Source organism: Mytilus galloprovincialis, chromosome 5 (genome assembly GCF_965363235.1).
Source record: "Mytilus galloprovincialis chromosome 5, xbMytGall1.hap1.1, whole genome shotgun sequence".
NCBI classification, from domain to species: domain Eukaryota; kingdom Metazoa; phylum Mollusca; class Bivalvia; order Mytilida; family Mytilidae; genus Mytilus; species Mytilus galloprovincialis.
The window spans coordinates 20952712-20967102 of record NC_134842.1 but is presented as its reverse complement, the minus strand read 5'-3'; positions in this window follow the sequence as shown (position 1 = coordinate 20967102).

Here is a 14391-nt window from a genome sequence, read left to right as displayed (position 1 = left end):
GCCAAATACGGCCAAAGTAATCTATGCCTTGCCTGGAATAAGAAAATCCTTAGTTTTTCGAAAAATTCAAAGTTTTGTAAACAGGAAATTTATAATTACCACATTATTGATATTCATGTCAACACCGAAATATTGACTACTGGGCTGGTGATACTCTCGGGGACGAAACGTCCACCATCAGTGGCATCGCCAATACACGTTATTAAGATGATAAACAAAGTCAGTATCTAGAATCTATACTTCATGAACAACGTGTATTATTTGTGAAGGTGATACGGCATATTTATCAATAAGGTCTTGGTATCGTCCAATGATATTATTAGGAAAAAGACGAGACGTTCTTTTACAAATCCCTGGTTTATCAACTTTCTACTCAGACACTAGTGCCGTTTTACAAAGTCTGGGTAGTTGATGCATGTTATACGTTGGAAATGTATATCCTATGACATTAATGACAAAATTGTTAGATCAAAAATATCATACGAACTGGTAAACAACTGTAATATTCCTTACTTTTGACAGGCATTTCCCTCTGCAGTTAACTATGTCAATAATGGAAAACAAAATGGCATATAGACAAAGCAAATAACGTCGCTGGGCTGTAATAAGTAATTATGTAGTAGATCACCCTTTTTTTTAAATTCCCACAAACAGACTAAATTAACACTTTGTTATCGGTCCTCTTAAAATATTTCATATCTTTGTCGCATCTTCAAATTTGAAGGAAAGTTTCCACTCATCATTATATCAAATGAAGTTGATTACTAGACCTCCAGCGCATAGACCATGTCAGCATTCGTTTAAACTCATTCATTCACAAAATGTACTTTTTTCATGAAGTCGCAAAGACAAAAACTCTTTTCTATGGAAATTAGCTTTATCTAAAAATAAAAAGACACAGCAAGATTGTACAAAGTATTAAAATTCTAGATTTTAACAGACTCATTAAGGTGAAAACTATTCTTCTATTTTATTTGTATATAAACGTTTTCGTTGTTTCCTCCTCGTTGTAACTAGATCGGGCTTTGGTCCGGTCGCTATGTGTCTTGAGCTTTAATTTGGGTGTCGTTAGTTTTTCAATACCAAGGAACTTCACTAAGGAACAATACAAGAGCAATATTAGCCTATACAAAATTATGTTTCATCACCAAATTTGTGAAAACACCATATGTAGCGGTCTGTGTTGATTGAAATACATAAGCTTGTATTAATTTTACTATATTATGTATATGGTCTGCAGAATTCCAATTCTTTGCATGTTTTAAATTACTATAGACATTCCCTGCTTGGGAATCAAAACTGACAATTAGTTTATTTCCGGATTCTACGATTGGTCAATTACAATTTGGTCTATTTTCTAAAACAGTTTGGATGGTGATAGTTTGACTTATTTAGAGTACTTTGTGGGGTATTTGCTGATGTGTTACAAATAAAGACGTTTTCCTTTGTTTGTAATATGCGTTGTCATATATGTCAAGACCATCCAGAATTAAAGCATAATATGATCGGATTTTATAGCATTTGGTGGCAATTACATTTAACCTGTGATAGTAAGTTGATATTTCCTAAAACACTATGTTACTTTGTAAACAGAGAAAGCATTTGTTCTCAATCATTTATTTTAATAAATCGTTGTCACAGCCTATAGCAGCACCCCAATTCCATAGATTATAAGGTTTTTCGAACATCTATTTAGATCAATTAAAATTAACTAATTGACCATGGCCATGTCCATCGTCAGCAGCACAAGCCATTGCATAGTGACACTTATTGTAAAAATAATGTAATTTTTATTAGGGGCTCGACACCTCATGATCTGTTTGACTAATATTTTTTTATAATCTTTATCTGCTTAACCTTGTTTATCAATTTAACAAACAAAGTATAGAACCTATTTTCATAATCGGCAACTTGTTAATTAGTTGCTGATGTAACTGTGCCTTTCATGTTTGTATGCCTACGGAAAGCAAAAAGAGGTCTGTTATCAAATAAAGGTTTTGCCTCTCCGTCTTCCTTTAATTTATCCCAGTGTTTTAAGATATTGTTCTTCCTGTGTGATTTCTGTCTTGAAAACACTGTAAAGAATACCCATGAAGGCTACTGTAATACATATTTGTGTCTTTTCTTTGTTTTGCAGTCACTTCCTGTATAACAGTTTTAATTTCATTTTTTGGATATTCCCTGTTAATACGACGCTCAAAAAATAACGCATATCGTGTTTGCAAATCGACTGGAACGTTCTTACTTCTCTTAAAGCGAAGCATTTCTCCTTTAATTATGCATCTGAAAGTAGAGGATGGGTGGAATGAGGACCTCTCTAAGTACTAAGGTTTCTGTTTCTCTAAATCGTGGGCCTTTGAATACCAACACATCTAAAAACTGCATTTGAGTTTGTGATTGCTCGTGTGTAAATTTTAGTACTGCATGTTGTCTGTTAGCATGTTAAAAAATTGTGCTATTTTATCATGTGTACCTTCATTGTAAATAAAAAAAGCTATCGTCCCTTAACCTATAGAGGCTTGATATTGTCTGTTTATGTTTGAAAGTCCTTAAAATACTATTTAAGACTTCATAAACTCTCAGATCTGTAGTTTCAGGTGATAAGCTATTTCCCATTGGAACTCAAGTTGAGGTTTTATAAAATTTACCGTTGATCATAAATTCATTATTTTCAAGAACTATCTTTAGAAGTTCCAATGTATATCGCAGTGGAGGCAATACTAACATATGTTGACTTTAATTATCGTAGGCCAAGCATGCTTGACTGCGTCAATCATTTCTACATGGAACATATTGTTGTACATTTCTTTTATGTCAAAACTGACTAAGTAAGCGTCAGGTTTTACCTGCAATTTCTCAATAATATTGATGAATTCTAATGAGTCTCTTAAATGTGTTTCTTGTTTTATTTCTGATTGGAGCATGAATGTATCCAAATACTTCCCTATTCTATCTAAAACAGTACCCGATAATGAAACAATAGCCCTTCCTTGAATTCTGACATTTTTATACAGCGTAGGATTCTGTTAAACCCTTTTTATTAGTTCAGAATCAAGTTTGTGTAATTTAGGCAGAAGATACAACCTTCCTGGTTTGAGATCTCGCTTAGCAGAAAGATAATTAAACGTAATTTCATCCATGATCCCTTTTCTATGCATTTCAAAGATATAAGTATTGATTTTCTGGTTGGTCTCTATTATGTTTAATTTTGCAATTTCTATGAAGTGAGAAGCACTACTCAATTGCCTCAGTCCTTCATTAATATATTCTGTTTATCCCAGATCACTGTGGTGTTATTTTATCTGCTTTTCGAATAAAAGATGGACGAAAGATACCAGAGAGACAATCAAACTCATTAATCGAAAATAAACTGATAACACCATGGCTTAAAATGAAACAGACAAACAGATAAACAATAGTACACATGACACAACATAGAAAACTAAAGAATAAACAAAACGAACCCCACCAACAAAAAACTAGGGGTGATCTCATGTGCTCCGAAAGGGTAAGTAGATCCTGCTCCACATGCGGCACTCGTCGTGTTGCTTATGTGATAACAAATCCGGTAAATAGTCTAATGCGATAGTTGACATTCATGAAATAACAATTTTTCGTTTCGTTTTAGGGGGAAAATTGCCTTTGTGTCAAGCGTAGTGAGATTATAGATGATAGTATTACTGATGCTTTATCGTCTGGCGTATATACAAAATTTAGTCTTGGTATCTATGATGAGTTTATTTATCAATTGACCGTACTGATTTATTACAAAAAAATAAATCAAAAGAAAAACAAACTATTCCGTTTGTTTAAATGACTAAATATCATCCATATAATTATCATTGATATGGTTATATTTATAAATTAACTGTTTACAAGATTTAGAATTTTTGAAATACTAAGGCTTTTCTACCTCAGGCATAGATTACCTTAGCTGGATTTGGCAAAACTTTTAGGAATTTTGGTTCTCAATGCTCTTCAACTTCGTACTTTACTTGGCCTTTTTAACTTTTTTGGATTCGAGCGTCACTGATGAGTCTTTAGTAGACGAAACGCGCGTCTGGCGTATATACAAAATTTTGTCCTGGTATCTATGATGAGTTTATGTACGTAAAATAAAGAAACGTATAATGAAACACTGGCATTTATTACAGTTTAACGAAGATTGTGTACAAATATTCAATACATGTACAGCACCAATAGTTGCGTATAGCAAACATAAAAGTATTGGATATATGCTTAGTAGATCAAAGTTAAAGACATTAACATCAAATTCACAGTTGGACCCCTCATGATGGCAGATCTGACATAATATCTAGATCTATTGAAGAAGAATTAAAATACAAATATATCAATATAAACATGAATAATGTTCATATTTGATCATATTCAAATAATGCATCTTAAAATGACCATTCCAAGCTGAACAGCCGAAACACTAAAGTAGTTTCGGGTCCTATCATGCAATATGGGACCGTGGTGGCATGGGTGTTTTATTATAACAAAATGTTAGCATGTCCATGCAAATAACAAATTATTGCTTTTCTTGGGAAAGTGGGCAAAATCTCTGCACATAGATCGTCGACAATCGGTAAACTACTACGATGATCAAAATTTTACGTGATAGGTACATCCAATTTGTTTCAATTAAAATGTACTTGTATATTCACCCTTCGTGTGATTCAGTTTAATTGAGTGAAGTTAAGTGTTCAATAGTTCATTGATAACATTCTGGCATATCACAAAAAAACCAAGATTCAAATTCAACAACAATGTTAGTGTACACGTGAATTTACACAAGTGACGACTGACAATGAAATGTACTACGTTACTACGAACGTCAAAACAATGACTTGTATAGTTTACAAATCTTTGGTAAAAATAATTAAATAAATGTTTTATGAATTTCAAATAGTGGTGTCGAAATATTATACATTTATTACTGCAACAACACAATTATCTTCAGTGTACATCATTATGAAAAATATCAGGATAAAATAAAATTCATGGGCTGCTTTTATACGGATGAAAAAGGAACCACTTTCACAAGTTACTTATAATAAGGATATCACAATACTGATCCATTAATTACAATAAGGTTGCTCATTCCTCTTTTTAGTGTTTTCATGCTATAAAACGAACACCCATTTAGTTACAAAGTAGCGTTTGGTCATTCAGAAATTAGGTATCATAAACGGAGCAAATTGTCCCCGAAATGAAGAAACAATACAACAATAATCGTATCATTTGTGTACGTGAATGAAGACGTAGTGTCCTATGTACTATCATGGTCACCACGAAATTCAAATGAATTCAGTGAAGGCATTTTGGTGTAAAAAGGATTGAAATGTTACATCTGCGAAGATTTTCCTTTTGCATGTGTGGAACTATATATATATAAAAAAAGGAATACTTGTGAGAAATATAGGGAACAATATAAATGTTATGTAACGTTTTCGATTTTAATTGGATGCAAAGTTATCTTTTAATTTCATACCATAAGAATAGTGATATGCATAACATTGTTGAACTATCCGCCAAAGTAACGTGTAGTATGCATGCGTGTTTAAAATGAAGTACAAATTAAAATATCATACATGTATGACAAACTGATAAACGAAATATTAAGAAATTAAGGGTAACTGAATGCATATACAAGAAGGAACTAACTTTTTTATCAATACATTTCATAAATAAACACGCTTTTAAAAACTGTTTGTTTTCTATGTAACCATTTAAATATTTACAATACTTAATTTACGTTCGTTTTTCAACCGAGAATAGCAAAACAGTTAATTATAAACTTCTCGAAGTATATCGCTGGAGTTTATAAAGTACATTTCCTTCCACTGTGCCATGAATTTCGGTATTTTTTTTCTTCTTCAAAATCAAGTAAACTGAATCAGAAAAAACACACTATCCTTAGTCGAATACCAAAAACTATGAAAAGGCAGGATGACAATTTATGTAAAACAAATCCGGAAAAACTAATAATAAAAGGCATGACCAAATGTTTAATCCCCCCATCAAAATAAAATGGTAGATATCGTACTACAAACCCAACTGAGAGGAGACAGTTGAATTAAATATTTCAACGTGAAAACTGCTAAGATTTTAAGGTTTAAAATTTTACTGTTGCACAAAGTTATAAAATCAATGAATTTTACATGCACATGTATAAAAGCTAAAATTGTTATGGGATAATCAAGAACACAATAAGTGAATACGACGATGGAAGGTTATAACAACCTTAACTGGCTACGTGAATACTGATCAGATCATTCAACTTCATAGTACGCGTTTTCTATTTTCGCAGGTGTGAAGTCGAAGTTTTGAATTGACCAATGAAAACGATCGTTCCTTTACGAGTTAATCTAATAAAGTTTGTTTGATTGATTACGTCAAACTACCTTTTGCTAAGCTTGACTGCATTTAAGTATAATAAGACGACAGCATAGTAATGAATACAAACCACTTTTCAAAATACATTAGGTTTAGACATTTTGTCTTTTCTAGATTGGTTTTCAAAATCCTTATTAAACATGGAAGTTCAATGTTCAATTTTGACAAATGCAAACGAAGGTTGTACAAATGAAATGTATGATTTTAAACACTAACTCCTTCTACATTCGTGTAAAATTATACTTTAATAAGCCTCATACTATGAGGAAGTTGATTTATATCGTTCTTGGTTATAGGAAGAGTTTTTTATATCATTTGTAAGCATGCAAAAAAATTGACAATATAAACTGCAGAAAATTTATTTTCTTTATCTATAATGATTGATAAAATCAGGAAAGATAGGTAAAGATATTTTGTAGGTTGAAATTATATTCAGCTCTTGATTTATAGCAATATCAAAATATATCATTAAACGTTTTTTATCTTCATGTTTGTATTCATTCTGAATTCGACATAAATGAATATAAGTTTGTCTAAATTTGTTTTCTCGAATATTCTGCACTTTGCATCAATATAATTATAAACATGATCAACACAGCGGATTCCGTATGTTGATTAGGATCTGCTTTCCCATCCGAAGCACCTGATTTTTTATGAGGTTCGTATTGCTAAGTCTTTATTTTTCTGTGTTGTTTTTTGTTTATTACTTTTGACTGTTGTTTTGTCATCCATGGCGTTGTCAGATTTTTTTTCGACTTATGGGTTTGAATACCCCTCTAGTATATTTTCCCTCTCTCTTCCAAACCTTCATTCAAATCTTAAAATGTTTATTTTAAAACGAAAAGGAGCTGTGGGATGAGAGCCGATGAAAAAAATCCAATCAATGCCGTCGGAATTTAGAATACAATAGTGTTATCTCCGTTCAAAAAAGCTTATATCATACATTTACATTCTGTGATACGTCTTCTGCACTCATGCGTACGTTTTATGTTATCAATTCTAAATTGATGCCATGAACATTGGAGACGTAGTCAGTCCAATCAAATGAACTTTACAGTAGTTTTATTTTGGTTTAATTGGCAAATTAGATACACGTAAACAACGCAAAAAAAAACCGCCTAAATTGCGTACCGGTCTGAAAATATTGTAATGTTAATTACTAGATATTATATACAAAAACATAATTTAAGTGAAATGACAGGTATATGTCTTGTGGTTGAATTTAAATCCTTGATCGTAAATAGATAAACATTTTCTGCAAGAGAAATAATGATTATCAAAATTTATATAATGACCACGATATGTTTTGTTATTTTAATAATTTAGATTTTATTGTCAATAAAACTGTACAAATTATCTGTTCACATTCTCTTTCAGCTTTGCACCCTGTGATACGGAATTATTTTTCATTTTAGTTTACTTTGTCGTGTTACAAGTTTGTGCAGTAGGTAATTAAACTTTATCAAAGAATTCGGATATTTCATCATTAAATGGGTACATCAAGTAAATATGACATTTTGTTCAATAATTTAACAATTTATCAATTGATTGAAGTACTAATCAATATACATTTTTAAAAAATGCCTTTTGAGAGAAAACCGCCAAATATCCAGACCCCAATATCTACCTTTTCCAACTATTGGCCAACGAAATCTTTGATTGTCAAATTCTATATGCAGTTTTCTATAATATAACTGATTTAATTGCTATGTGTACATGTAAGAATAGTTTTTGTAAAAATTTTACTGTGTCTAGAAGTAAAGACATATGTATTACAATGAGTTTATTCTTGTTGAATTACTCTTATTTCAAAACAATAAAATTATAGGGCAAAAGATTGACGACATGTTCAAATTATCCTTCTTCAAAATTACAACTGTCAGAACTGGAATCGCACATGTAGTTATCTTTGAATTTTTAAACAATAAATTGTAGCATAATCAACTATCGACAAATTTTAAGAAATCTATACATTTTGCAAAAAGTTAAATGACGTAATTTCCACAAAAAAAATGATGAATATTTATTTAAAAGATTACCTTCAGTATGAACTTACTATCGACAAAGTCTTGTATTTATATCTTTAATGTCAAATATAAAACTGAAATGTCAATAGCAAATGTTTTCTATCATGATATTAAAAGTATACATTAACTTATCATGTGCCTTTGAAAAGTTTTGTTTAGTTGACCTTTGATTCGACCACATGTTAAGGTTCTTTCGGTCATTAAGCTCTTTATCTGTTTCGGTTGTTATACATTCGTGGGTATCCAATATTTGATTTGGAGCGATCATGAAGAAGTGTAACTCAGAGAAGTTCTTTAAACGCATTTTATTTACGTGTTATTTTCATTATATTAAAAGGAAGACAATTATTTATCTATTTGTTTTTTATTGATTGTTATTGTCTTGATATCAAACGGGTGGCATCTTCAACTTGTAACTGATCCTTTCAACATATGATTAATTTCTCAATTTGGTGTCTAATCTTATCAAGTGTAAAATTTAATTGTTTTGACTTTTTTCTAGACAATACACTTCATTGGAGTGATTACCTGAGTTGACAAAGAGTTGTTTCCTATATATATAAGTCTAAATTGAAAACTACGTTCAAACCTATGATTGCGTTGGATAAAAACAGCAATTTTTATACGTGTGCATGTAAAACAAATGTCGTTGTAGAAGGGTCTAAATACAGCACAAACAACATTTTCCAAAAGACCAAAAAAGTGAAAAAGTAGATTTAAACAAAACGCATTTGACTAACAGGTCGAACAACTGATGTTCTTTAACCCTGCTGACTGCCATTGACGATTGCCAAATAAAATTGATCACGAGATGTAAGAAAATGGATCTTAATATAAATTTAATACTAAACATAAAACAATAAATTTGTGTGCAAGATGTCATGCCACAAACACAAGGTGTCAATATTTCTTTTTGTACACCAGATCTAGATTTCGACAATATATGTCTCTTCAGTGATATTAGGGATCGAAACGGTATTTGGAAGGCCATATAATTAACCTTCAATTTAAGATAGACTCTTGAATTTTAAGAGTCAATATAGGATGAACGGATCATATAAACCGGAAGGAAAATATGATACAAGCCCAAACGAAAAAATATAATCAAGTCTAAATTGAAAACTACATTCAAACCTATGGTCCCCAAAGGGTGACTTGGGAATAGAAATATGGTCACTTGGTCTTCTTCCGACCGGCAGTAAAACGCTTGCCGAAGTGGCTGTGCGGGATGTATTAAGTTCGCAGTCACGTCCGGTCAGATTGGGGACGTTAAATCTTTTTGAGGGGTCCGTAGGTGGCCTGTTGCAAGGCAAAATTTCTGTCCCTATCCAATATACCCTTATTTTCCAGTGGCAGTCCTAATTTCCCCAACCATCATCCCAGATGGCCTCTATTGTGACAAGACCTACCTATTGTATTTATTGTGAACTTGTTCTCGTCCTGAATATGCATGAAATATTTGCCACTGGACCTTAAGCAACCAACAATCAATCAATCAATCAAACCTATGATTGCGTTGGATAAAAACCGCAATTTTTATACGTGTGTATGTTAAACAAATTTCATTGTAGAAGGATCTAAATACAGCACAAACAACATTTTCAAAAAGACTAAAAAAGTGAAAAAGTATATTTAAACAAAACGCATTTGACTAACAGGTCGAACAACTGATGTTCTTTAACCCTGCTGACTGCCATTGGCGATTGCCACATAAAATTGATCACAAAATGGATCTTAATATAAATTTAATACTAAACAGAAAACAATAGATTTGTGGGCAAGATGTCATGCCACAAACACAAGGTGTCAATAATTTTTTGTACACCAGATCTAGATTTCGACAATATATGTCTTTTCAGTGATGTTAGGGATCGAAACGGTGTATATATATATATGTATAAATAAAATTACTTTCTATTCAATCATTAATGGAAGTAAAAATGTGAATCAATAATAAATTTTTAGCATATCCAATTTGTTTCAATTTTGACAAAATAAGCTAAAAAACTTTTCGCGGTTGATTATTCACATGTAAGTGACTAATTCGATCTTAATGAATCCGTATTTTTTCTGACCTTTCATTTAACCACTTAGATAAAGGAGGTTTACGCATCTATTCAGGAAAACGATAATAACAATACTTGAAATCTACAATATAAAACTCAACAGACCTCGAAAAACATAATTCCACGCTATCTATTTATATTTATTATTATGTTTGTATCGGGTTATGTGACCGACGACAGTCTTCAAAGGGTTTTTCGATTGTTGATTAAATAAAGTCTAGACAAAAGTACACTTGAAATATTGACACATATGATCGAGTCCACGCATTGTTGGCTGTTTATTTGAGTTATAATAAATTTGAATATAACTTTTAGTATAGTTCTAGATTAAATATCAGAATTTGAGTCAAATCAGTGAACATTAGTTTGACAGTTTATACTTTTTTAAGTTTTGTACTGAATTGAGTACGTTTTGATCGTTATACAAATTGTAAATTGGAAAGAATAGAGAATAAAGATAAATCAATGCTTTAATATTTTTAAAAATAAATCCTGTTTCATCAATACAAAGCATCAAGTGGAAGTGTATTAATCACCGTTTCTGCTTCCTCACTCAATTTTACCTGTATACAAACAGTACAGGTTTTCGTAGCCATAATTGTTTGCAAACCAACTGCAAGTTTTTCTGAGACACGTCTGACTTTGATTAAGGTGTCTTACCTTTTTTCTATTCTTTTGTCCCATTTAAGAGATACAATAGCTATTGTTTTATGTGTAGTCTATGCACTGGGACATTTCAATTTCTTCTAGGATGAATCTATCACACATTGAATAATTTACCCGACTTAAATATCTTCTTCGTTGATTGAAATACATGTGTAAACTCACATAAACGTCATGCACTAGAGTATTTGTTCACTATCATTTACATATTTTCAATCTGTTAAATACAAGGTTAGTCGGTAAATACTGCTCCTGGTATTTACCGGCAATATTTACCGGTATTTACCACCCCGGATAATACTCTTCAAGTAGTCAATACTATTAAATACTGGTCGAATGGATTTAATAGTGATTTTTTTACTTTTTATAGACGTCAAGAATGGTCGGATAAGTTTTTATCCTGTGTACTTAAAAGTCAGTTTCAATCCCTTTTTATCAAAAAATAAAAAAAAAAAAAAAAAAAAATAAATACATATCAATTGACTTAAACTATCTCAGAAATTTCTTTTTAACCTACCACACCTAAATAAAGAACAAGACAAATTTTGACCAAATTTAGAATAAGCGACCATTGTCTTTTAATAGAAACTGGACAATATACAAAACACCAAGAAACTGGACAATATACATAATACCAAGACACAAAAGAAAATGTAAAATATGTTATATCTTAGGCCGTGTTCACATTGACCTAAATTCGGTGTTGTGTTAGTGTAACTCACACATAAACTAAACATAATTACGTTCCATTGATAAAACTCAATGGTTACATGTAGTTGAAATCATGTTTTGTCTACATGCAGTCGATAGTCGATGTAGGCCTTGTGTAGGTTACGTGTACACAAAACTAGACATTCAGAACTTTAATTTTCCCATGTGTATTTAAAAAAGAAACATTTTTTTATATAAAATTGATACTTATAACATTTATTAATAAAGTTCTTTACAGAAATGTATTTGTCTAAACTTGATATATTTATTTGTTATAAAAACACTTTACGTAGCCTTATTAACCCCTAGACTCATCCATCATCATTGCCAAACACATATTTCATTTGAAAAGGTCTTCCCGAATCGATTAGACGCACACACTGACAGAAATATTTGCCACTGGTCTTTATACTCAAATAACGATTCACTTATATATGCATTACTGAAAAAGGGTGAGGTTAATTGTTTGTTTGTGTAGTATCTGAAACCGTTAAAAAACAATAACAAATAAAATAAAAAAACATTACCCCCTCCCTTTGCCAAATACTCCTTGGAGAAAAAATAGCATTTGAAACAAACAGAAGAGATAGAAATGTAGTGATCCTTAACATCGCAATTCTTTTTCTTCGTAGATGTTAGCACGCTCATGGCGATTCTACGTTTTTAATGCGTAATCGAGACATCTTTAAACTACTGCAAATTATCCAAAATGACTTTCTTAAAGGAGCAACCACTTTACTTAAAAACAAAGGGGGGAGGGGGGTTCTCAGTCAGAATTTTTTCTCGCGCGAAAGTTTATAATTAGGTTTTTTCGATGGTACCAATTCAATATTCAACACTATAATGTATGGGGAAACTTTGGATTCATAATATGTGTTCGTTCTATAATCATCTGAATGGCCATTTTTTTTTTAATCAAATTGTGGGAAAATCCCCCCCCCCCCTTTTTAAAGTCAAATGGTCGTTTCCTAACTGCTAGAAAAGTTGTTCGAAAATTTGAATTTGGTTCTACGTAATGAACATTTAAATGACATATACTTTACAAGTGTGAACAAATCTTATGTACAGGTAACTAAACAAGGTTTATAGATGTGAACATTAAACCAAATGTAAACATGTTTTCTGTACACGGCGTTTGGTGTGAACACGGCCTTAGATGATGAATTTCATTTTGTACCTATAACATTATTAAAAATAAAAGAGAAATATTTCTACACTTTACTTAACTGTTACAGAGCTGTATGGAACGATAGTCTATTCTTTCGAAGAATCATCCCGGACGATACCATGTTTTAATGAAATATGCTCCAAGGCATAACATAATGACCTGTTTGAGGTAATTATTTTCCTTGATAAAAATGCAAACTATAATTTACTTCAAAATTATATTCGTCTGATAGGTCTTTTTGTTACCAATTTGGGAATTTATTTTTTAAAGTTCAATCTATTATAGGTGTAAAATAAATCGTCATTGCCCGCATTTTAATTTTTGAAACAAATAATGTGAAGTTTTGTTAATTTATCGGTACAATACAGAGACATTATCTGATATAATGTGAGATGAATTTTAATGTAAAACATTCATAACACTTTAAAAATAAAGCCAGATTAAACATATTGATTCACACTGAAAAGTTTGATTGATTGATGGTTGCTTAACGTCCAGTAGCAAATATTTCATGCAGGTTCATGACAATACATACTGAATAGGAAATCATACTGTGACCTACAGGTATTGATATTTGTTTTCGTGTAACATGTACATGTAGCACAATTTCGTCCCCCATTCGTTTCAGTTCTTAACGTGTTTACATTTATGTATACATTTTACTTCATCAAATGATCAACTAATAAAATAGTTTTATATTCCATTGAATAACATTCACGTACCCCACAATGGGGTTGGCTGGGGGAGGATATATAATTATATCCTGATTATCTGTTAAAAAATGAGACGTCAAACGCACAAAAAAATATTGAAAAGTTGAGATCAGAAATCAAGTTTTAATTTTCAAATCAGTGTTAATATTGAAAACATTAGACTGTATTATTGATCTTGAATAAATACAACACCACATGCAACTGTGGGAGTCCTTACTTAGTATTGGAACAAGTATTTTCACCATTGACAGTTCAATTGTTTGTTCCTATCTGAATAAAATACACATAGAACAATAGCTATTGCATGTATTAGATGGGACAAAAGAACTTAAAGTTTAATTCAACAGACAACTTTCGGGTTATTCTGTGGAAAATTCTCGTTAGGTTCGCAATAATAAGCTATGATTATATTTTATACTTTTACGAGGAAAAGTGATAGGAATTATGGACCTAAGCACAAATCAAGCTGATTACACAGTGGTCGTGACTCATAATTTTAAGGTAATATGTAGTATACTTATCTTTTAGATGCGTTGGAGAGGTTTATACTTAATATATTATTATGCAGTGTAAGATTTCAAGGGCATTGTTATGTTCAATAAATTTAGTTCAATAAAATTTAGAATTAACCATTATCATAA